Consider the following 22,312-nt stretch of genomic DNA (forward strand, 5'->3'; position numbering starts at 1 on the left):
ACAGCTAGCGAACCACTCTCCATTATCTTATGGAGGAACTTTTGGGATCATGCATATTTACAAAAATAGAAAAAGTCATGTTAAGGAAATCAAATATAAAAATTGCAGTTAAACTACTTCCGTAATCCTGCGTGTACTGAAACCTCTTCCCCCTTAGAAAAGCTTACATGTGCCTTATTATTTCAAAATAACAATGGTTAAGGAGTCTGCTTGGAAGACTCTTAACATAGCTTATGAAATTTCTCCTACAGTATAGATGTCTATAAAGTGGAAGTGGAAAAAATAGACCTGAGCCGACTTCAGATAATTTGTGAGCACGGTCTTTAATGTTAAACTGGAACTGAACTGCTAATGTCGGAGTTATTTATTTTTTAAGATCTAAAAGCTGATTACAATCTGAAGTCTGTACTGCAGGAAGAGGTTCTCTTTGACCTCAGCAGTGCCACAATAATGTATATTTTAATTAAGCTTTCTCATAAAGTAATCTTCTCACACAGAAAGCTATTAAAAATGAGGCCAAATAGTGTCTTCACTTACATCCGTTCAGTTCCAGTGGCTGACAAGAGAATTTGCCCATCTGAGTCTTAAAAAGTGTACACCACCATTAAACACTTTGTTTTAGGATAGCATGCCTTCAGGTAAATTGATTTTTCAGTTAAACACTGAACATGGTAAATCTTTGGAAGTCTTTATATGCTGCTATCGGTACATATTAGCTGCAAGATGTAGAACAGACATCCAGATTCTGAGATCTTGCTGCTTGGCTCTTCAGGGACTTGGAGCACTGAGACAGAAAGGAAGCGGAGTGGCCACGTCTTCAATGATTCTTCCTGGTCCACATGAAATTGCCTTACTCCCCTTCGTGGTCAGAAAGAATAAACGTACCTAAAAGAAAGAAAAGCAGAAAAAGATTCTCTCAGAGAGGGAGAGTTTTGCCTGTCAGAGAACACTAATGCCTGTCAAACTAGCTTTGCCAACTAGATAGAAAAACTAACATATCCTTACATTTATAGCTTTTTCTGATGCCGTTTAGTTTAACGAAACAAACCATCTAGCACTTCATGCCACCAGGATAATTCATCAGTCCTACAAGTTTCTTGATTATCATTTTGTATGAACCAATTTTTAATTTGCTCCTCCTATTTATCTCCCCAGATTTCTCACATCAATAAGGGATGTTATGCTATACCAAGCACACAGGACCTTTTATAAGAGAGAAGGTAAATACGCCATATTTACTGAGAATACAACATTTAGCATATGCTTTTTAGTCACACAGATACAAATCATGCACACAGTCCTGCCGGTTGATGTTTTTATAGTTACCAGTCTGTTGTAGCTTGAGTCAATCTAACGGCCAGTTAGATTGAACACGAGTGAGGAGCTGGGCTCTGTTGGTCGTGATCTGTTGCTCCAAGGTTTTGGCAAAACTGAACCCAGAGTTTCATGGCAAAAAACCCCAGCTTTATACTTGTAAATTCCCATTTGAGTCCAAGCATTTTGCAATGTCATCCTGTAATCATTAGTCCTTAAGTGGTGGTAATCTTGGGGTTATAAATTGACTGTTATTGTCAGGCTTCCCATCATTATTTCTTATTTGTTATCTTGCCTTCCAGGGGTGGTCGCCTCACCTCTGAGCTCTTCAATGCTGCTAACAAGTTTAGCATCGGATACAATGGATGTTTTCTGATTGTCTACTGGTGTTTCCAAGTCTCACTTTTTCTTGACCATCTGGACATTTTTGATGGCTTTCACATCTTATCTTTTCCTAATGCATGCATTCCTCATTCACACAAACAATCTCTCACAGAGACAGCAGAATATATTGTAAATTAAACTTCACTAAATTGTGTGGTCAAAACATTTTACATTGTGGCTCAGGCCTTTAACATTCCTTTAATCTAATTAACAGACACAATACAATATCCTGTCTTTTACTCGCAAAACTTTAAACCAAAGAAATGACTAGAGGGAAGTTTATAACGCATATAGGAAACAAGATCCAGTGTCAGACGGTCATTCCTTTCTGTTATTCAAAAAGGGTGGCTGGCAGAATTAATTCAAAGTTTACATCAATTTTTATAGTACAATTATAAAATCCTGTCCCTACAGGTACACTGGAAAAGGGAATAAATTCATTTGAATTAACATAGGACTTCATCTCAGAAGCATTATTTGGTTACTCCTTTATCAAGAGAAGAAAACTTTCAATCAGAGTTAATTTATGTGACTCAGCTGTTGGTTTAGTTACATGGATTTTTCTGAAAAAAAAAAATTATAAGGTGTGTTTTGGTTTGGGAATTTTTGACTTCATGCTCGTCACAAACTGCCTGACGCGCTTTTTTTTTTTTTTTGTTCGATCTTGGGGCTTTGGCTGTCGTTCTAACTTATTTTTATAAGCCCTTCCAGCTGCTGTTCTAATGACCCTATCAGACTCTCCAGGATTTCAACAATTCTTGGAGGATTATAGTTTTATTAACACTCAGACTAGGGTGAAACTTTTTTTCTAGTGATGTTCTATTAGCCCAAGAAAATTCCCTGTAAGAATCACATTTGTGTCCTTCAGTAAATCCTATGGCATCCTCCTAGATTTCTCTGTTCCCATGACACTCCAGTAAGACTGTTTTTTTGTTTTCAAAGTACTTTTTTTTTCAAGCAAAATAATGATATAGGATGCAAGTAAATGCTCTGATTCTTTTCAGCTTTCCGTACTTGTGTACTCATTATGCAACAATCCTTCACTCAATAGAACAGTTCACAAGCAATAGTATATTTTTCTTGTTTATACATTTCTTTAAAAAAGCATTATTCATACAGAAAGCTTGTTGGAGATTTGGCAGGAAATATTCTCCCTTGTTACATATGTTAACCATAATATTAAATAATTCTAATAATGTCTAAAAACCAACATGGTAAAATCTGTTTAGAAGAATAGGCTATGTAAGCATAAAGAGCATAAGATTAAGCCTGAACATAATATCCCCAGAGGATTTATTTATAATGAATTAAGCAGATTCACAATCATATATTCAATAAGCAAATAAATAAAAAGCATTTGTTTTGAATGGTCAAATGATTCAGTTGTGTATGCCAGCAATCTCTCCAATGATCTACCCTTTAATGTGCAAGTAAAAAAAAAAAACACACACACACACGACATGTTTACAAGTGTTCTTTGCTGGGTTTTAATGCAATTCCTAAAAAGGGCAAACTCTCTCCTTAGGTCTTATAACTCCACCAAATTGACCATTACAGTTGGAGACGACTTGCACATTTTTCAGTTATCTGATCTTTGACGTCCCCTTAAATCCTGTACATAGTTTATAAGGAAGCTTATGCCTTCCCAAGAAAACTAATAGCTAGTCTAATTTAGTCCGGGATTTTTCCCCCCTCCATAGATAGATAGATAGATATATAATGGCTACATTTTATCCTTTTAATCCCATATTGATAATGTTTCTCATTTCTCCCTTCTGATCCACAATCACATCCAGCTTCCTGAAAGACGAGGTATCACATGTGAAACCATAACAGTTCTCTGATCTAGTGTATGATTATGGGAAAGACCACCTGACCCCAAACAGGATTCTTTTCACTCAGGCTATGAAATGATTTCCTGAAATTGCAGCCAAACAGAGATCTCCTATGTGCCAGGATATAGTACTTTCACAAAGCAATTGAGCAATCCCTGAAGATTGAGAGCCATCAAGATTCGGACAACAGCTCTGAAATATATGAGTTTTCTCTAATGTGCTTTTTCTGGCTTTAGATAAATAACCACTGATGCCTAACGGCCAGGTTGTATCTTAATCAAGTTATCTGACTTTAATGAATCACAGCAATATTTGTGCAAGCTTTTCCAATACAAGCAGTGTAAAACCAATGATATGGACATTGGTTACTGTCTTACAAATGTTCCAGCCTATTAACATGGCAGCTAATGCAGACACCATAATAATTTTCCCCCTTCATGAAATACTCTTGAAAACAGGTGAGTCTTGAAGCATCTCCTGAAGATCTCCAAATTCAGGTTCTGGAAAAGTGATTTTGGAATTTTTCCTGCACTAAGCACTCATCAACATCCTACAAATTAAAGCAGGAGCACATCAGACAGTTGTGACGGGTTCTGTCACAGAGATCCTGTTGGGACTGTCACATGATGTGTGAAATTACCTCTGAGCCTGTTTTCCCTGATGGCTTTGGACTCCAGAACCCTGCCTTGTTGAGCCAGCACTGTTCCCTCTAAGCTGTGCGCGTGTGCACGCGCACACACAGATCCTAAACCCCACGCACATGGCGAAACACCACGCACACAAATATTTGCATAGAAGTATAACAATTTTCAGAGAAGAAATTTTTTGCACACATGGCCTGTCAAAAATTAGAGGGAACGTTGTGAGCCAGATAAGCTAGTCTGCTGCAACACAGACCCAGATCTGAACCATGACCCCAAAGCTGCAGGCTTTAGCCAAAAACTGCTTAGCTGATCACCTCTCTCCAGCATCCAGACACCCAGCTCCCAATGGGATCCAAACCCCAAATAAATTTGTTTGACTCTTTATAAAGCGTATATAGGGTAAACTCATAAATTGTCCGACCCCTATAACACTGATAGAGATGCACAGTTGTTTGCTCCCCCAGGTATTAATCATTTACTCTGGGTTAATTAATAAACAGAAGTGATTTTAAGTAAGTATAAAAAGTAGGATTTAAGTGGTTTTCAGTAATAACAGACAGAACAAAGTAAGTTACCAAGCAAAAACAAAACAAAACACCAAAGTCTAAGCCTAATACATTTAAGAAACTGAATACAGGTAAATCTCACCCTCAGATGTTCCAATAAGCTTCTTTCAAAAGACTTGACTCCTTCCTAGTCTGGGCCCAATCCTTTCCCCTGGTACAGTTCTTGTTAGTTCCAGCTCGGGTGATAACTAGGGAATTTCTCATGCCTGCAGCCCCCTTTGTTCTGTTCCACCCCCTTTTATGTCTTTGGCACAAGGCGGGAATCCTTTGTCTCTCTCTGAGCTCCCACCCTTTCTTCTAAATGGAAAAGCACCAGGTTTAAGATGGATTTCCAGTATCAAGTGACATGTTCGCATGTCCTGTGAGACTTCATTAGTCACTGGCTGGCTGGCACCCACATATACAGGAAGGCTTACAAGTAAATAGAGCCCCTTACAACCAATTGTCCTAGTTAATGGGAGCCATCAAGATTCCAAGCCACCATTAATGGCCCACACTTTGCATAGTTACAATAGGACTTCAGAGTAATACTTCATATTTCTAGTTTTAGATACAAGAATGATACATTCATACAAATAGGATGAACACACTCAGTAGATTATAAGCTTTGTAAAGATACTTTACAAGAGACCTTTTGTATGAAGCATATTCCAGTGACATTATATTCAAACTTATAAACATATTTCCATAAAACATATGGAGTGCAACGTCACAACAATCAGATAGAGGCAGAGAAAGTATGTCAAATATACAGAATGTCAACCATTGGGGATTTGGAGATCAAAACTAGCATATTAACTTCACTTGGAAACTGAATGGTAGCCAGATGCAAATTATTAAGTATAGGAATAATGTGTTTCCTGCATGAAAGGCCTCTTCAATGTGCATTAGCTTCCATTTCTAGATGATTTGAAGATGTTGTTCCATGTAGAATACATTACATTAATCCAACTTTGAGGTGAATAAGACACATATAATTTGCTTGTCAGATAAGAACTATTTTTGACAATTACTTATGCTGGAGTTTCCAGAAGCAACTGGGGAAATGAACTACAGACACATCCCACCGGTCAAAGATGCTGATATAACTCCCTCAACTTCTTTTCTTCCATCCTATCAGCATGATCTCATGCTATACCACTGTAGTCAGCCAACTAACTCTCACCCTGCCCCAGTTTCTGTTAGATGCTGGGTGAGTCATTCTACTACAATGGCTGTATCAGAAAAAAAATGTGTGCGTCATCATACTAAAGCTAGGACAGGAGAGGTAATGTCAATAAGCATACAGTTTCAATCCCTCTTTCCTCTACTGCAGTCACCAAGTCATGGGGTCAGTTTGTTTCTTGACTTTAGCAAAGCTTTTGACACGGTCTCCCACAGCATTCTTGTCAGCAAGTTAAGGAAGTATGGGCTGGATGAATGCACTATAAGGTGGGTAGAAAGCTGGCTAGATTGTCGGGCTCAACGGGTAGTGATCAATGGCTCCATGTCTAGTTGGCAGCCGGTGTCAAGTGGAGTGCCCCAGGGGTCGGTCCTGGGGCCCGTTTTGTTCAATATCTTCATAAATGATCTGGAGGATGGTGTGGATTGCACTCTCAGCAAATTTGCGGATGATACTAAACTGGGAGGAGTGGTAGATACGCTGGAGGGGAGGGATAGGATACAGAAGGACCTAGACAAATTGGAGGATTGGGCCAAAAGAAATCTAATGAGGTTCAATAAGGATAAATGCAGGGTCCTGCACTTAGGATGGAAGAATCCAATGCACCGCTACAGACTAGGGACCGAATGGCTCGGCAGCAGTTCTGCGGAAAAGGACCTAGGGGTGACAGTGGACGAGAAGCTGGATATGAGTCAGCAGTGTGCCCTTGTTGCCAAGAAGGCCAATGGCATTTTGGGTTGTATAAGTAGGGGCATAGCGAGCAGATCGAGGGACGTGATCGTTCCCCTCTATTCGACACTGGTGAGGCCTCATCTGGAGTACTGTGTCCAGTTTTGGGCCCCACACTACAGGAAGGATGTGGATAAATTGGAAAGAGTACAACGAAGGGCAACGAAAATGATTAGGGGTCTAGAGCACATGACTTATGAGGAGAGGCTGAGGGAGCTGGGATTGTTTAGTCTGCAGAAGAGAAGAATGAGGGGGGATTTGATAGCTGCTTTCAACTACCTGCAAGGGGGTTTCAAAGAGGATGGCTCTAGACTGTTCTCAATGGTAGCAGATGACAGAACGAGGAGTAATGGTCTCAAGTTGCAATGGGGGAGGTTTAGATTGGATATTAGGAAAAACTTTTTCACTAAGAGGGTGGTGAAACACTGGAATGCGTTACCTAGGGAGGTGGTAGAATCTCCTTCCTTAGAGGTTTTTAAGGTCAGGCTAGACAAAGCCCTGGCTGGGATGATTTAACTGGGACTTGGTCCTGCTTTGAGCAGGGGGTTGGACTAGATGACCTTCTGGGGTCCCTTCCAACCCTGATATTCTATGATTCTATGATTCTATGATTCTACAGAGGGCATCAGTGCAGAACTATGGGCAGGGCAGCTGGCTGTTCTAGCATTCCACAACTGGCAGCAGTCCTCAAAAGACTGTCAGCTGAATGTAACTAGAGAGCAGTTTGCTCCAGCCATACTGCCTCCCCATCCCTACCAAGTGCTATATACAAGTGGCCAAGATATTGTAGGAGCTGGATATGCCACAGGGGAATCCCCTGATGAGGGTTGCAACCACCCTTATTTCCTAAATCTTATTAAGGGAGTGGAATGGGCCTCCAAAATCCGGAGTGCCCCATGCATGACAAAACACACGTGGGCCAATGCTTTGGTTGTCATAGAGTCCACAAAATCCTGAGATGATTCACAGTGGCTGGTATCCAAAAATTGAAATAATCCAGAACAATTAATCTAGGCAATTTAGACACCACTAGAGAGAGGCATACCAGGAACGGTACTGATGCAGACCAATTTCAGTCTGTGGATTTAATCTTACCGCCTTTCTGGTTTAAAGTTATTTATTGCTTTATGTCTCTTCATACATCTTGTCCCTAATTACAGCCAGCTAATTAAGATTAATGCTTACCTTGGGCAGGCAGCATTTGCCAAGTTTGCTTTTTGTTTTGCCTTCCTGATAGATGTGCAGAAAGAAGGGTTACAGGATTTCCTCCCTTGGAAACTGGGAAGATTGATCAGCTGTAGGGATAACAACAGCATCACTTTGGATTTGCTACTGGATAAAAACCACATCAAAATTGTTCAGGCCACCAAAACTGAAAATATATTAGTCAATGACATGATTGTTTGTTTTTCTGTAGGGATTTTGTTAACCTTTCACCACCCTGATTCATGTTTGTTTCATGAAGCTGAGGGAGAAAAAATAATCTGCTGTCTTGGTTTGACTGTTCTGACTGAAAAAAGCACTTTTTAAAAACATTGGTGTCTTTAGTTTGTTCAGTTGAACAGATTTCAGAAGTAGGTTCAGCAATTATGAAGGTGAGATTTGCAATACAATTATAGAAATGTGATACAAAAATGCAGATTAGAAGTTTATTCAGAAAGGTTTTATGAAACTCAGATGGAAGCACCTGAGCTGAAACCAAATCAGAATATGAGATGGAGCAGCTGGCAGGAAGTTTACCATTAGGGCCATGGGCCTTGAACTCACTCCCTGCTCAGGCCTGTAACAACCCTCCAGGGCAGATTTAATATTTTTTTTAAGATGATATTGAAGTAAAAAGAAAACTGTACAGAGTTTAAGCATAGAAGTTTCTGGTTATCAGGGAATAAGATACAGATTATCAAGGGGTGCAAAATTCGGTTTAGGAACAGGTGGCATATGGAATACATAATCTGCAATCTCCCCAATTGGGGGTAAAAGGTTAATGGGTCAAAGTACAGACATTGAGATATGGGGGTATGTTGTTCATATAATGGCTATCTTCAGGTGTGGAGTATAATGAGTGGATAGGATGATGAGGATGGATTTACCCTCATTTGGTGAGATTTAATGTTCATTGAGTTTATGGTTCCAGTTCATATGGTCCAATGGAAAAAGTCTCAGTCCCTTTCCCATAGTTGATGCATGATGTCGTACCAGCTCACACCTCCTGGTTCTGTCGGTGGCCGGTGATGTGTTCAACGCAGATGTCCCTGGACCATCGGATGGTGTCTGAGACCATGAAGTGCCACATGAGCCATGTGTAGCATCGATTGATCCCACAGGTCCGCAGCACATGCTCGTTGCAGGGGTCCCAAGCACCCAGGGCTCCGACCATCAGGGCATCCATCTGCAGCTCATAGCCCTTCGCTCTCAGGGTGTCGGCCAAGGGGGCATATTTTTCCAGATTACAAGCTCGGGCTTCGAGGAAGACTGGGGTCCTGTTCTCAAAGGAGACTGTGATGTCGATGAGGATGATCTTTTTCTGGGCCTCGTCGGTGACCACCACATTAGGTTGCAACTGGCTGTCAGTCCCAGAGATGGCGCAGTTCATGGCAACCTCCCCCAGACACAGTGCGATGGTGTTCATCAGGCGGTTCTGGATGGCATTGTGGCGCAGCTGCCAGGCTCTGGAGCGGGGCTTGCAGCTGCATGGGATGTGGGGCAGGGTCTCGTTGGGAGTAGCCGCACTTCCTGTGATGCTTGTCTCGGTTCCTGTGGCGGACGGCTCCGTTGAGTGGGATGCAGTTGCGCCGGGCACGGTGGATTATATGACGACATTGGGTAGGATTTTTTTCCTGTACTAAGATCCACAGGAAAGGGAAATGACCATCAGGTTCCTTGAAAAAGTCAAATAACTATGGCTCTAGCTCCTCTTAGGTTGGAACAGCCTGAATTTAGGCCTACACTTCCAGCCCTGAAAACTCAACCTGGGGTCTGAAAACCAGGTTGTTGTGTTTCTGGCTCTTACTCTATTACCAGTAATAAGAATCCTGTCATTAGAACTTGGTTAAGTTTGGTGATGTGTGAACCAGAATAGAATTCAGCTACTCTTCCATCACTGTATTGCTCCAAAAGTAAAATGAGGCTAGAGTTTTTTGTATGTGGTTGTTTGTTTGTTTGTTTTTTTCTTTCTCTCTGTTTTTTTTTCTTGCCAGTGAAGTAAACAGGATTGGTATGGAAAACAAAGATGCAGCATCTCTGTAGAATCAAAAAAGTGCCAATTTCCATAGTCTCTCTTCTGACTCAAGGTCACTTCAAGTTGATATTTGCTTTGAAGATTGTAATTTTCTCTAGAGAAATGATATACTAGTTTGACAATTATAGTAATCAAAATTGAGCATTCCACTTAGACAGTAATACAATAAAAATAAAAGTCCAATATAATAGTATAAATAATTACTTACATATAAATTGATTACTTAATCACTTGCTTTTTTTTCTTGAGTAGCTCTTATGAAAATTATATTTTTGAACTGTACTGAAGAATGCTGTAGTAATATGGCTGGAAGGAAACTAGAAGATCCTCAGCTGGGATACATTGTCATAACTTGAATGAAGTCATGACAATGGAGCTATGGCAGTTCACACCAGCTAAGGATAGATGTGTATCTCCTGAGGTAATCTAAAAAAGCAAAATTTAAAAAAAGTTAGAAACCATGTAACAAAACAATTGTATTAAATGGTACAACTTTATATAACTTTGCTTTGTATATCATCTTTCATAGGAACTAGATCCCAAAATGCTCTAGAGAACTGAGTAATACAAACAACTATTCTTTCAACAAGCAGTTTTTAAAACTAACAAATATAAAAAACTCACAACTCCTACTACACTTTTCCTATTGACTTCCTTTTCTCTCCCCCCCCCCCCAAGCTGGACATGCCAGACATAGTAATAAATTTATGATAAGTACATGTCAGAATTGGCTTTGGTTCTCCCATTTGCCAACAATGAACGGGATCAACTGACAGTTTGTGGATTTCTGACTGAAGGCAATTTGTTTAATTTAAGCAAGTCACCGGAGTACAAGTTTCATTAGCAGAGCCAGAGATGGCATGCAAGTGGTATTTAGCAAGAGGAGTTACTTTTTATTTTGTCATTCCCCTTTCATCTTTTGCAGAAACAGATGGAATTTCATTATTTTGCAATTACTTTGAGCCAGTTCTTAAATCAGTGCTAAGGATAGTGGGAAGGTAAAACAACAAAACACCCTAAACAGAAACTGAAACATAGAAATATAACTTAATTTTCAAAAGACCCACAACTAACATGTTTTATTGATTAACCATAATGATCATCATATGAAAATGGTAGTTTATATGCCTTGTATGCTGAATGACAAGATTAGTTAAGAGGCAAGGGGAAATGTGTTTTTTGCTGAGATTTTTAGGACAGGTATTCAACTGTTGTAAATTGTCAGAGCTCTGACAATTTACACCAGCTGAGGATGTGCTATATAGAATATGATGGATTGCTGATGAGGAAAAGAGCTACTGAAGTCTGTTCTATTTGTAAATAATTGTAGTGAAAATTCTTGCACCAACTGTGATGAGACTGTTGTGTAAAGGAAGAGAGAGGAAACTGAGAGTAGGTGATCAGGACAGAGTAACATGGTCCAGGGTAGCTTTAAAATCACAAGGATAATTAGGGATGAAGTCCAAGTTTAAAACACACCTACACCCACACCAAGTTGGAGCCTTTTGAACTAGATACTTATATGTTTAGGCAGTTGAAGAGTTCATGTATGTATGGGGTAATGTGTGTTTGCTTCTTCAAATGGGGGAGAATACTGGAGGCAAGAGGGCTGGAATGTGTAGAGAGCAGAAAGGCTACAGTATCTCAGGTGAAGGATTTCTGCAGAGGTGGAGTCAGGGTGATTTATGGATCTTGTGGTGAAGGTGACATTAGGCAAGTTTCAGATATAGGAGAAGGAGAAACTGTGATGCCAAGTTTACAGACACTGGAGTAAATGATATATTATGAATTTTACCATAACCTGAAGTTGATTTTTCAGTTACTTAAAATGCTACAATCTTGAGCACAGTGCACCTTGATTCAAATGTCTCTCTGATAGAAGCACATTTTCCAATAGTGTCTTTGCTAGCCTCTAAAATAGGGCAAAAGTCTGCCCTCTAATGAAGATGCACAACTTCTGATGATTTCAAGGGAAAGGACACATGTATCTGAAGACAGAATTTGTCCCATAGGATTTTGAGGGGCTGCAGATCAAAATTCAGACCTAAACAGAAATTGCTGGCTACAGAATCAAATTTCAGCACCCTCAGGAATTTGGTTTTTTAAATAGATAAATTAAAGAACAGTCGACAATTAAATGTTGACCATGCAGCAACAACAACATACATAGGTCCCATGTCTTTTTTTTCCCCTTCTAACCCATACAGTACCCTTGTGCAATGCCAGTCTTGCACTTCTTTATATTTATACGTACCGAGTTAGAGAATCTTAGACCTCTGGAACTCAACATGCATTGCTGAAAAATCAGCAGTGGCTTTTATCTATACAGCTGCTACAGCTAACAACTACCATCAATGTTTTGTTATCACATTTAATAGGTGACTACATATCTTTTCTAAAAATAAATTTTGTTTGCAACTAATTAGCTTCCTATGTTACCTTCTGCAGGAATAAATGTGAGCTGTGCAATTTTAGAATGCATATTTTGTGTACTGCAGCTAAGGTAATTGGGAATGCTGTTTTAGCAAAGATACTTGCAAGGCTAAATTCAAGCAAAATAATTGGAAAGAAAGCTGGGAAGATCAAAAAACTAATATTGGTGGAACTCGGTCATGTAGTCTGTCTTAGGTTTATACAAGATGCAAAGTAGACTAGTTAAATGGGATCATACTCAAATACAAGTCCCTTTAACTTTCAACAGTTTCCTTTTACTTGTTGATATTTATTCAAGTTCCGAGATTTTCACATCATAGTTCATATGCCCTTCATGGCCTGTTGGCTAAGATTGACTCAGATACTGCTATAAAATCTGGAATTATATTCTGCATTTGAAGGAAGTGATCTGTTCTGTTTGTTACTTTATCTGTAATGAGAGTTCACTTTTATAGTATGTATTTTAAATCACAAATCGCAATGCTGACATGCGACACTTTTGTTGAATGCTGACCAATGTCGTTGGTGTTGTACGAAACATAGGGGAAGACTTGGCCATGTCCTAAAGAGTTTACATTCTCAGTATAATTTTCTGTCTTAGAAAAAAGGAAACATTCATGCTGGCAAAATATATATAACCTGCAGTGTGTAATTAAGTGTGTCCAGGTTGCAAAGGTTGGTATTCCCCTACAGATGCAAAGATGCCTAATGGCTAAAAGTTAGGGTGGCACACAGGTGTGTGGGAATAAGGCAGGGAAGGCTGGTTGGATTCTTTCCTATGACTATTGTAGCCTTGAAAAACTGTGGCAGAACAACTGCTTCAGTGAGAAATAAGGTACTGCCAGTCCCTAAAAGTATTAGTTGTGCTCACTACTCTGTCACTCTGCCTTCCTCCATGAGCTTGTAACCTGACTTCTGCGGGTAAGCTATAATGCTACCATCCTTTCTTCAACTTGTGGAGTTTCTATAAGCATCATTTAATTGAAAAAAAGAAGTAGTAGATATTTGATGCAAGATATGCTGCTGTTCAGGCTTCATATAAGCTCATTTTAAATTGCCAATGTTCCTGTCCTAACTTTCATCCTAACATCAAGGAACTCCCTACTGGCCAGAGACATGGAGGTGAAAAAGGCTGTAACTCCAGCTTGAAAGTGTCTTTCATACTCCATATGAAAGCCTGGGCTATCTCACTAAATAGACTGGGAAGGTATACTGAAAAAGTTAAGTAGAGAGGACTATCCAGATATGAGACCATAGAAGGTATTCACTTAAAGAGGTCCTGCTCAAATATAGCTCACATAAAATCTATAACTTGGGGCACTCTCCTGGACCCAGATTTCTGTCTGACCCCATTTTTTGCCACAGCAAGGCATGGGATTTAATAAAATAGCCTGCTATAGTTGCTTGCCTATACTATTCTTTATATGAGAATCAATATACCCTCTTCTCCAGTGTTAACAAAACCTTTCTTGCTGTGAAAGTTATATCATTAAATCAGCACTTGAAAACCAGTAACTTGTTACACACTTTAAATTAAAAACATAAAAAAGAAAAACCCACAATCTCTTAAAATCAGAACTTTGAATCCAGCCAATTACTAACAATGGACAAAATTAAATCACCACTAATTACTCAAATACATTTTCCAAAATTCCTTTAACCTGTAGCCTGGGATCACTTCCAGTTCACAGGTGTGAAACCTCAAACACTGTGTGTGCCCTGTGACTACTGGCAGGTTTCTGTTCCTGGAAGCTGAATTCTTCCTTTTTCTTGTCCATATGGCTGGGGAAGACCCTGGCGGCATGGTGCACAAGAGAGGTGAAAATGTTGCATGTCTGAGTTAATGACACCTCAAGATTGTCAAATCACAGGCTCAATTGGAATTATTTAATCAAAGATTATTGATCGGAGATTAGTACAGCGCTATACAGAAAGAATAGAAATGTTACCACTCCTTGTTGTCAGATCAAAGCTGGTTCTGTCTCTCCTTCACTGTATCTGGAAGGATGCACAGTTTCATTCTCCAATTAAGTTCCTATACTAGGGTCATTATATAGACCAGTGGCAGATTAGTCATTGGGCCAAGGGATCCATGCCCAGGGTCCCTGGCCAATTGGGGGCCCCCAAAAAATGGGTACCCATGTGCCCTGACCGGCTCCGCTCAGGGGAGCGGCGTCAAGCCCCCACGCCATTACCCCATTTCCCCAGCAGGAGTGCTAAGGGACACGGCAGGGGAAAGGGTTGTGGAGGGGCCCCCGTTTGCTCTGGCCCAGGGCCCCACAAAAGAGTAATCTGCCTCTTATGTAGAGTTTCAGACAAAGAAAGCCTCTGCCAAAGAAACACGTTTTGATGTCATTTCTATATATTCTCAATTTACCTGATATATGAAGGCATGATTATTTACAGCTGAGAGGACTAACAATTCATCAAGATAATCTCTCTGTGGGTCCTTCTTACCCCCATAATAATTTTTCCCTCTTAATTGCCCAACAGAAAACATGTCCTGTAAGAATCAACCCTTATTAGTTTTATAAGTGTATATAATGCTTATGCAAGCATTTTATATATGTATATGTATGAATAAAATATACTGGGAGATAGTTTCCAAGAATATCTAAAGTATTATCATGAGTGAACCACATATTAAATACAGCTTAATGCTTAAAATTCATGAATAGTGTTACTTATCTGTCAAGGACCAGTGTTCTGGGCCTTAAAACTCTGACATACTCCTTGTTAATATCATTAAGGTTCTAAAATCATTGATATATAAATGAATCAAATATACAAGAAAGTAAAGGACTAAAAGGGTTACTATTTACTAACAGAGACTTATATCTGCAGGGGATCCACTTATTAGGGGGAACTAGGGAACTCTGGCTGTGTTGGGGTTCCTACTGTCCCCAGCTTCTTAATTACCGGGCTCATCAAACTCCCCCACTTTTTTCCCTCCCCAAATCAACCGATTCCTTGCCTCTGAATTGGCCAGGTCACCTTGAACAAAAGATATTTTCTGTCCATCAAGAGAGATAGCATGAGAAACTCAAAACATGTACTGACCTGTATTTTGTGGCTCATACTGAGCCTTAATCCCCAAAGAAATAAATGCAAATTAACAAACTAAAATCTCACATGCTTCATACTCTATTTACTCCATGATATTTCTTAAAATACTTCTATCAAAGACGTTGACTATTTAACTTTGCCAACTGCATAAGCATAACTTTTGAACTCCACAAGACGAGCAAATAAGATTTATTTATGACATCATTTACTCCTTCTCATAATACAAGAACAAGGGGCCACCAAATGAAATTCATAGGCAGCAGCTTTAACACACACACAAGAAAGTATTTTTTCCACACTGACAGGTTTCAGAGTAGCAGCCGCGTTAGTCTGTATTCGCAAAAAGAAAAGGAGTACTTGTGGCACTTTGGAGACTAACACTTATGAAGTGAGCTGTAGCTCATGAAAGCTTATGCTCTAATAAATTTGTTAGTCTCCAAGGTGCCACAAGTACTCCTTTTCTTCCCCCCCCCCCCCACACAGTGCACTGGAACTCCTTGCTAGAGAGTGTTGTGAAGGCAAATACTATAATGGGGTTCAAAAGGGAGCTAGCTAGATTCATGGAAGGTAAGTCCATCAATGGCTATTAGCCAGGATGGGCAGGAATGGTGTCCCTAACCTCTGTTTGCCAGAAGTTGGGATTGGGTGACAGGGCATGGATCACTTGATGATAACCTGTCTACTCATTCCCTTTGGGGCATTGGCTATTGGCCACTGTCAAAGGACAGGATACTGGGCTTGATAGACCTTTGTTCTTATGTTCTTAAGATTAAAAATGTAATAAGTACATGACTTCTCTATTTATATAGTTTCTAGCTACATTAGAAAATAGCAGAGGATCTCTCATCTTTCAGAATTTGGTAGTTCCACAAGAATTTTCTCACTTGCAGAGTTTCTAGGCTCCACACATATAGAGTTTCATCTGGAACTTGAGTCCTGAGGAATTGCAGAAGGGCCAGAAATTTTGGCTTGTAGAAAAATTACACGTTTGCAGAACTCTAGTGTGTTCTTATTTTTAGATATTATTTTGTATTAGCAGTGCTAGTTATAGTCTGAAAATTGATTCCAGCATCTGTGATACTGCCAACCCTAAATATTCAAAATCATGAATCAAAGCTCCCCAAAAATCAAGGCTTAAAAAAAAAATCAGGATAATTTTTAAAAATAAAATTTGGGGGTTTTGTTTTGTCTTCTGGGTTCTGAGCCTTTAGGGAGTGTTTGGGTTACAGTTTCAAGCTTTTCTCTGCTACTGTGAAAGCTAGAGACATACCTCTTAAAAATGTGCTGAGATTTTCACATAATCACAGGACTCAAGGAGCTGGGAATCTAAATAAAACAAAATTATGAGACTTGTGACAGACACTGGGAGAGAAGAAAGGAGGAAAAAAAAAGGAGTTTAATACAGCAAGAAACCTTGAAACATAAAATTAAGGCAGATAAATACATGCTTAAGAAAGGACCATTTTAAGGGGTTTATGCACATTTTTATGCTTCTTTTAGCTTCCCAATTGGCCAACATGATCTGCATTTTTCTAAAGGAATAATGAGTTGTGGGTTTGTTTGTTTGGTTTTTTTTTGCATTTTCTAAAATGTGCCAGCATGGACATATTTTTCCTGCCAACATTCTGCTTTCTGAACAATGGGGAAGCAGAGAGGTTAGCTGGTAGAAATGCCAATTTTACGTAAACTAATAAATTGGGACTTGTCATCTTTAACAGCTTCTTAAGTTTTATAATGGTACAGGTCACATTTTCTTTATCAAAAACCTCATTGGCAGTCTAGAGCAGATGTATCATTTTCATTGAATAATATCTACAATAACTGTTCAAAACATGCATTGGAGTGTTCTGTCTACTCTAACAGTAGAGTTGTAAGAAGTGGTTCTTTTTATTCAGATGTGTGGGTCTTGCTCTCCACTTTCCCCTATACATCTGTATCTATGCCGGACCACCATACTACTGGTTTGTGCCTCAGTTTACACACAAACATAAGGTGGGTTTGTGTTTATAAATTATTCTGACACCCCTATAGGAAAGGCTTGATAGAAGTGTAATTATTAATACTAACTTAATTGGGGAATCTCCAGGGAAAAATTAAGGGAATCTTTAAACAACAAATTCAGACTTTCCCCATTATAAAAAATGTTTGAGCCCTAATTAAAGTTTTACCAACAGTAAATACTTTAGAATCAGTTGTGTTTGTGAAGTTCTTGATGATGCAGAAAGTGGAGTGTTATACTAGCTTTGCATTGCAGCTAGTAGTTAAAAAAAAAGTGTCAATAAACTAACCTTTTATATTGTATCTTTTGAAGGACAACTAAGAGCAGTTACATGGAGAACAAGCAGCTATTTTTACCATGTCACTTTCTGACCATAAGAGACAATTAAAGGCCTGTTGCCTGGAAATTAGGGTACCCTTAAAATGGAGCTAGAAAACATGGCCCGACAAAATCCGCATTTCTGCATCAATTATTACAGTTTAAGGTAGCTTCTCTTGCATAATTTTCACAAAGTTAACTTTTCATATTTTGACAATGGTAAAAGATTGCTAATGTTATAGTTATATTGCCAGTCTCTGAAACTATTACAAGTTAAAGTGAACACAGTGGAAATGATCAGTCTAACTTGACGAAATTGAACTAGAGTGTTGTAGGCCATGCTGACCAGGACCAGAGCAACTAAAGTAGGAAATATAATTTTAAAAATAACAGGGATTTATGCTAAAAGATACTGCACTTCACATTGCTGCTACTGTATGTGAAACTAGTGTTGGCAATAATAAATTTGGCACTCAGTGTAGGCGATCTTTCAAAGGATTCCAGAGAAAGCTATTATGTTAATTAAGTCATATGATGACCTCAGTTATTCTGTTTAAATTAGATAATCATTTAAATTCCCAGTTTAGGATTTATATCAATTAGTCAATTAAAATTCCTGTGCAACACCAATCTAGTGAAACCTCTGTCTAGGTGTTCAAATATAGATTATTAAATGTTCTTAATGATGATTACACATCTCATATGACAAGAGCAAGGTTTTTGTTGTTTCCATACTTCAGCATAGCAGGGTTTGCTCAGATAGTGGACATATCAAACTGATTATTTGTATTGGTTGCTCCTTAGACATTTATCCATCTGGCTGTTGTACAACTCGGTTCTGAGGTTACCACTTTTTACTCAACTACAATTCCTCTCACTTTCCTATGGTTGTAAAATTAACCCTCCCGGGACCCAGATAAATTTTGATGCTCTTGCTCTCCTTTCCTCAGAGAAACTATTTTATCTGATAGTTATTTCCTTGAGTACATTTGAATCTACAATGGATGTAAACTCCTGCTCTTATGGCCAAAGGTCTTGATCCTTCAAAGCCCTCAGCTTTGTCACTGGGACACCATCAGCTGGATTTTTCCATTGAATGCCAGTTTGTTTGTTTTTTTAAATATAGAGCGTCCTTCAAATGTGTCCATATCAAATTGTTTTAATCCTTTAAAATTGCATATGAAATTCTTTGCTGATGTTTGAAAGGCTTTTCTGCAGTAAAGGAGAAACCAGTGAATGTAGAAGGAAACAGTAACACTGACTATCCACTCTGTACTCAAATACACAAAGTAAACTAACCGAAAAAATACAGAATATAGTCGACATCTTACCTAGAAGATTACTATAAGGGTATGACTTGAACTATAAAAGCACACATTTCAGGTAGACATGTGATGTTCAAGCATGATTCTGTCATGCTAACATGGGTAGTTTCCACAGAAGAACACCACATTCTGAAATGTTGAGAAAGCTGTATCTCTCTCTGGTGTAAATTACAAGCAAGTTGGTGGAGGTGAAGTAAACTTTAAGATCTCCATGGAAACTTGCTGATTACTGCCTTTCCCACAGAAGAAAAGAGCATGTCTGTACCAATATGTTCTTGCATTAGGAGCTATCAACTAAAACTAATAAAGTTGCTGGTATGAGGGGCCTTTGGAAGAGACATGGAATCAAAATTAAGATAGTGCCAAAAAAAAATTTAATATGGCGCACATAGCTCTTGATCCTTCAATCAATGTGCAGGCTGTTTTTTTTTATTTCTTAGCATATATACAGAATAGTTTTTTGGATATATTGTTCTTCCTCCTTTTCAGGCAGGGCTGGATGCAAAGTAAACTCCTGGCCCTTTCAGTCACTTAATAAAACACATTTTGTATGAAGTAGAAAGTACGCAGTTTACAAAATGGCATTTTTACAACTCCCCTTTGCCTACAAGGAGCAGTGGGAACTTTTGAATTTTTTATTGCAACACCAGCCTGAGATGTTTTATACTGGTATAAAAGCACCTACTGTGTCTGTGAGGAGTAGTACTGGAAAATGAGTACTTGGAGAAATACTTGGTCTGAAAGGTATTCATTAAGATTGATATCTTGCTTTAACCCCAAAGACTGCTAAAAAAGTGTAAGTGATACATAAGTGAGATCTTAATAACTGGTGAATCAAAGGTCACATTAAATATTTTCTCAAAAGAAACCCTGAAGCATTATGGGATCAGATGCTTCTTTTGGGCCCTAAATGTGTAAAAGCAAACTTACCATTTGTAGCTCTGCTTTTCTTATGCTGCAGTTTGTTATATACCCCACAATGTACAGACACAGTGCTGATGGTGGCTAATTTTGATGGATTTCACATGTCTGAGGTTAATGAAATCAATGTACAGGGCCAAATTTTTACATGTGTATTTACAAATGCAGAACTAACATGTGCAGATTGGATAATTGTTCAATCACTTGCCCATTTGCAACTGTACTTTAATTTGCCTGTTTTTAAAAACTGGCCTACTGCCTAGGTACATTTGTGATATATACTTGTATATGTGAAATAATATACTCTGTGATTAAATTGCATTTATTATGTTCATTTCCTCTTTGCCTACTGATCCATTTCCTGGATATTACCAGGGCCGGATTAATGCAGGGGCTTTAGGTGCTGCAGCCCAGGGCCTTGGGCTAAGGGGGACCCTGGCCCCGCAAAAATAAATCCAATTATATATATGAGAAAAAAATGGGGTTAGCAACAACCTTTGGCATGTGGCTCATCAGGGTAATCCACTAGCAGGCTGCAAGACAGTTTGTTTACATTGAGCGTCGGCGTCTGCAGGCAGCTCCCAGTGGCCATGGTTTGCCATTCCCAGCCAATGGGAGCTGCAGGAAGCATGTGTCCTTGCATACCCAATTTATATGGGTAATTATTGCAATTACATGTGCAAATAGACAAACAAGAGCACAGAACAAATCTATTTTATCAACATATCTTATTAAAACAACTTCCCTCCTGATCATAATTATCACGTGATAAAATCCTACCATGTGCCATTTCTTATTGGTTGGATCTGTGCGCCTCTGCAGGGGTTTCATAAAAATGTTGGATGATGGTGCATTTAGAAAATGTGACTGCAGAGCTCAAAAGAGGAAAGTGCAGAAGTTAAAAACGATTCGGGAGGAACAGTTGTTAAACAAAATACCAAAATTAACAGGCTATTTCAGTAAACCACCACCAAATGCACCAGATATTAGTGATTTAGAAAATAAGCCAACAAGCATCACAAATCCATGCGAGGGAACAGCAACCCCAAAGACAATCCAGACACAGCCAGTTTCGGACAAGATTGAAATAGCTGCATGTGATGAAGGTAAAAATGCAGCTAACTTTGACCCATACAGCACTGATGCAGCATGCTGTTGCCCAATAAATGAAACAGTGCAATCTTATTGGATCACAAGAGGGCCAACACTATGTCAAAACAAAAACTGATTTTTTTTCAGCATCTGAAAAATACACACATCAGAAAAAGATTTTATCGAAAACTCTCTTCACATGTACTCTTCAAAATGGGGGAATTTATACCTTGTGATTGGTTTCTTTATTCTCCATCAACAGAATCTGGGGGGGCGGGTTTTGTGTGTTGATTGTTTGGAAATTTGTCTTCTAATATAACGACATTTAGTGGTTATGGTTTTAATGACTGGAAACAAGCTGCAGTTCATGTTGAGCATGAGAGCAACATTTGTAACAGAAATGCAATGCTTACCTAGATTCTTCTGACAAGCCAAAGGGCAAATCGACTTAGAAATGAAAAAAGTTTGAAACTCACCTTGCTTATTGGAAAGAGGTCCTCAGATGGGTTGTTAGGTTTCTGGTAGAACATGTGTTTTCTTTCAGAGGAGACAATGAAGCTGTTGGATCCCCCAGTAATGGGAATTACGTGGGCATGTTGGAATTATTGAGTCAATTTGATCCTTTTCTAAATGAACATAAAAAAAAATATGGGAACATTGGTAAAGGAAGGCCTTTATACCTTTCTTCAATGATTTGTGAGGAATTTATAACATAAATGGACATAGGGTGCTTTCAGAAATAAACAGTTGCAGATTGCAAAATACTTTTCAATTATTGTAGATTCCCTTCCTGACATATCCCACATATATCAACTTACGTTCATTGTCCGCTATGTGTCACAAGAGGGGGAGATTCAAGAGCATTTTCTTAAATTTCTCAAAACAAGTCATACTGGAGAATTGCTTTGTAAACCAGTTTTGCAGAAGATGGACATTGACATAGCAAATTGCAGAGATCACTGTTATGACAATGCTAGTGATATTTCAGGGGCACACAATGATCTCCAGAATTCATGACTGCAGACAAGCCCCTTAGCAGAGTGGGTAGCTTGCGCAGCTCACACTCAATTTAGTTGGGGTTATGAGCGTAAACTGCTGCTTGGAGGCAAACTTTTTTTTTCCCCCCTTTGTTCGATCACTTTTTAATTTCTGCTCAAGATCAACCATTCACTGGCAAATTGTTACTGCAGGATTAGAGGAAATGACAATAAGCCGAATTGAGATGCTGAAAGTTCTTTCAGATACAAGGAGGTCCACACATGCCCGGACTACAAAAGTACTATGGC

General features: G+C 38.9%; 1 protein-coding gene and 1 long non-coding RNA gene across 6 annotated transcripts in view; one reads left to right on the forward strand and one right to left on the reverse strand.

Moving 5' to 3' along the window:
- The window catches only part of GALNTL6 (polypeptide N-acetylgalactosaminyltransferase like 6), a 934,158-nt gene that overhangs the window by 179,433 nt on the left and 732,413 nt on the right, over window positions 1-22,312 (forward strand). The window lies entirely within an intron of this gene.
- On the reverse strand, window positions 673-21,638 carry LOC122459910. The gene is made up of 4 exons (XR_006280888.1): window positions 21,503-21,638; window positions 16,642-16,697; window positions 14,255-14,303; window positions 673-885 (listed from the first exon to the last, which is right to left on the reverse strand). It is a non-coding gene; the product is annotated as an uncharacterized LOC122459910 (long non-coding RNA).

The sequence above is a fragment of the Dermochelys coriacea genome, chromosome 4, assembly GCF_009764565.3.
Source record: "Dermochelys coriacea isolate rDerCor1 chromosome 4, rDerCor1.pri.v4, whole genome shotgun sequence".
Lineage (NCBI taxonomy): Eukaryota > Metazoa > Chordata > Testudines > Dermochelyidae > Dermochelys > Dermochelys coriacea.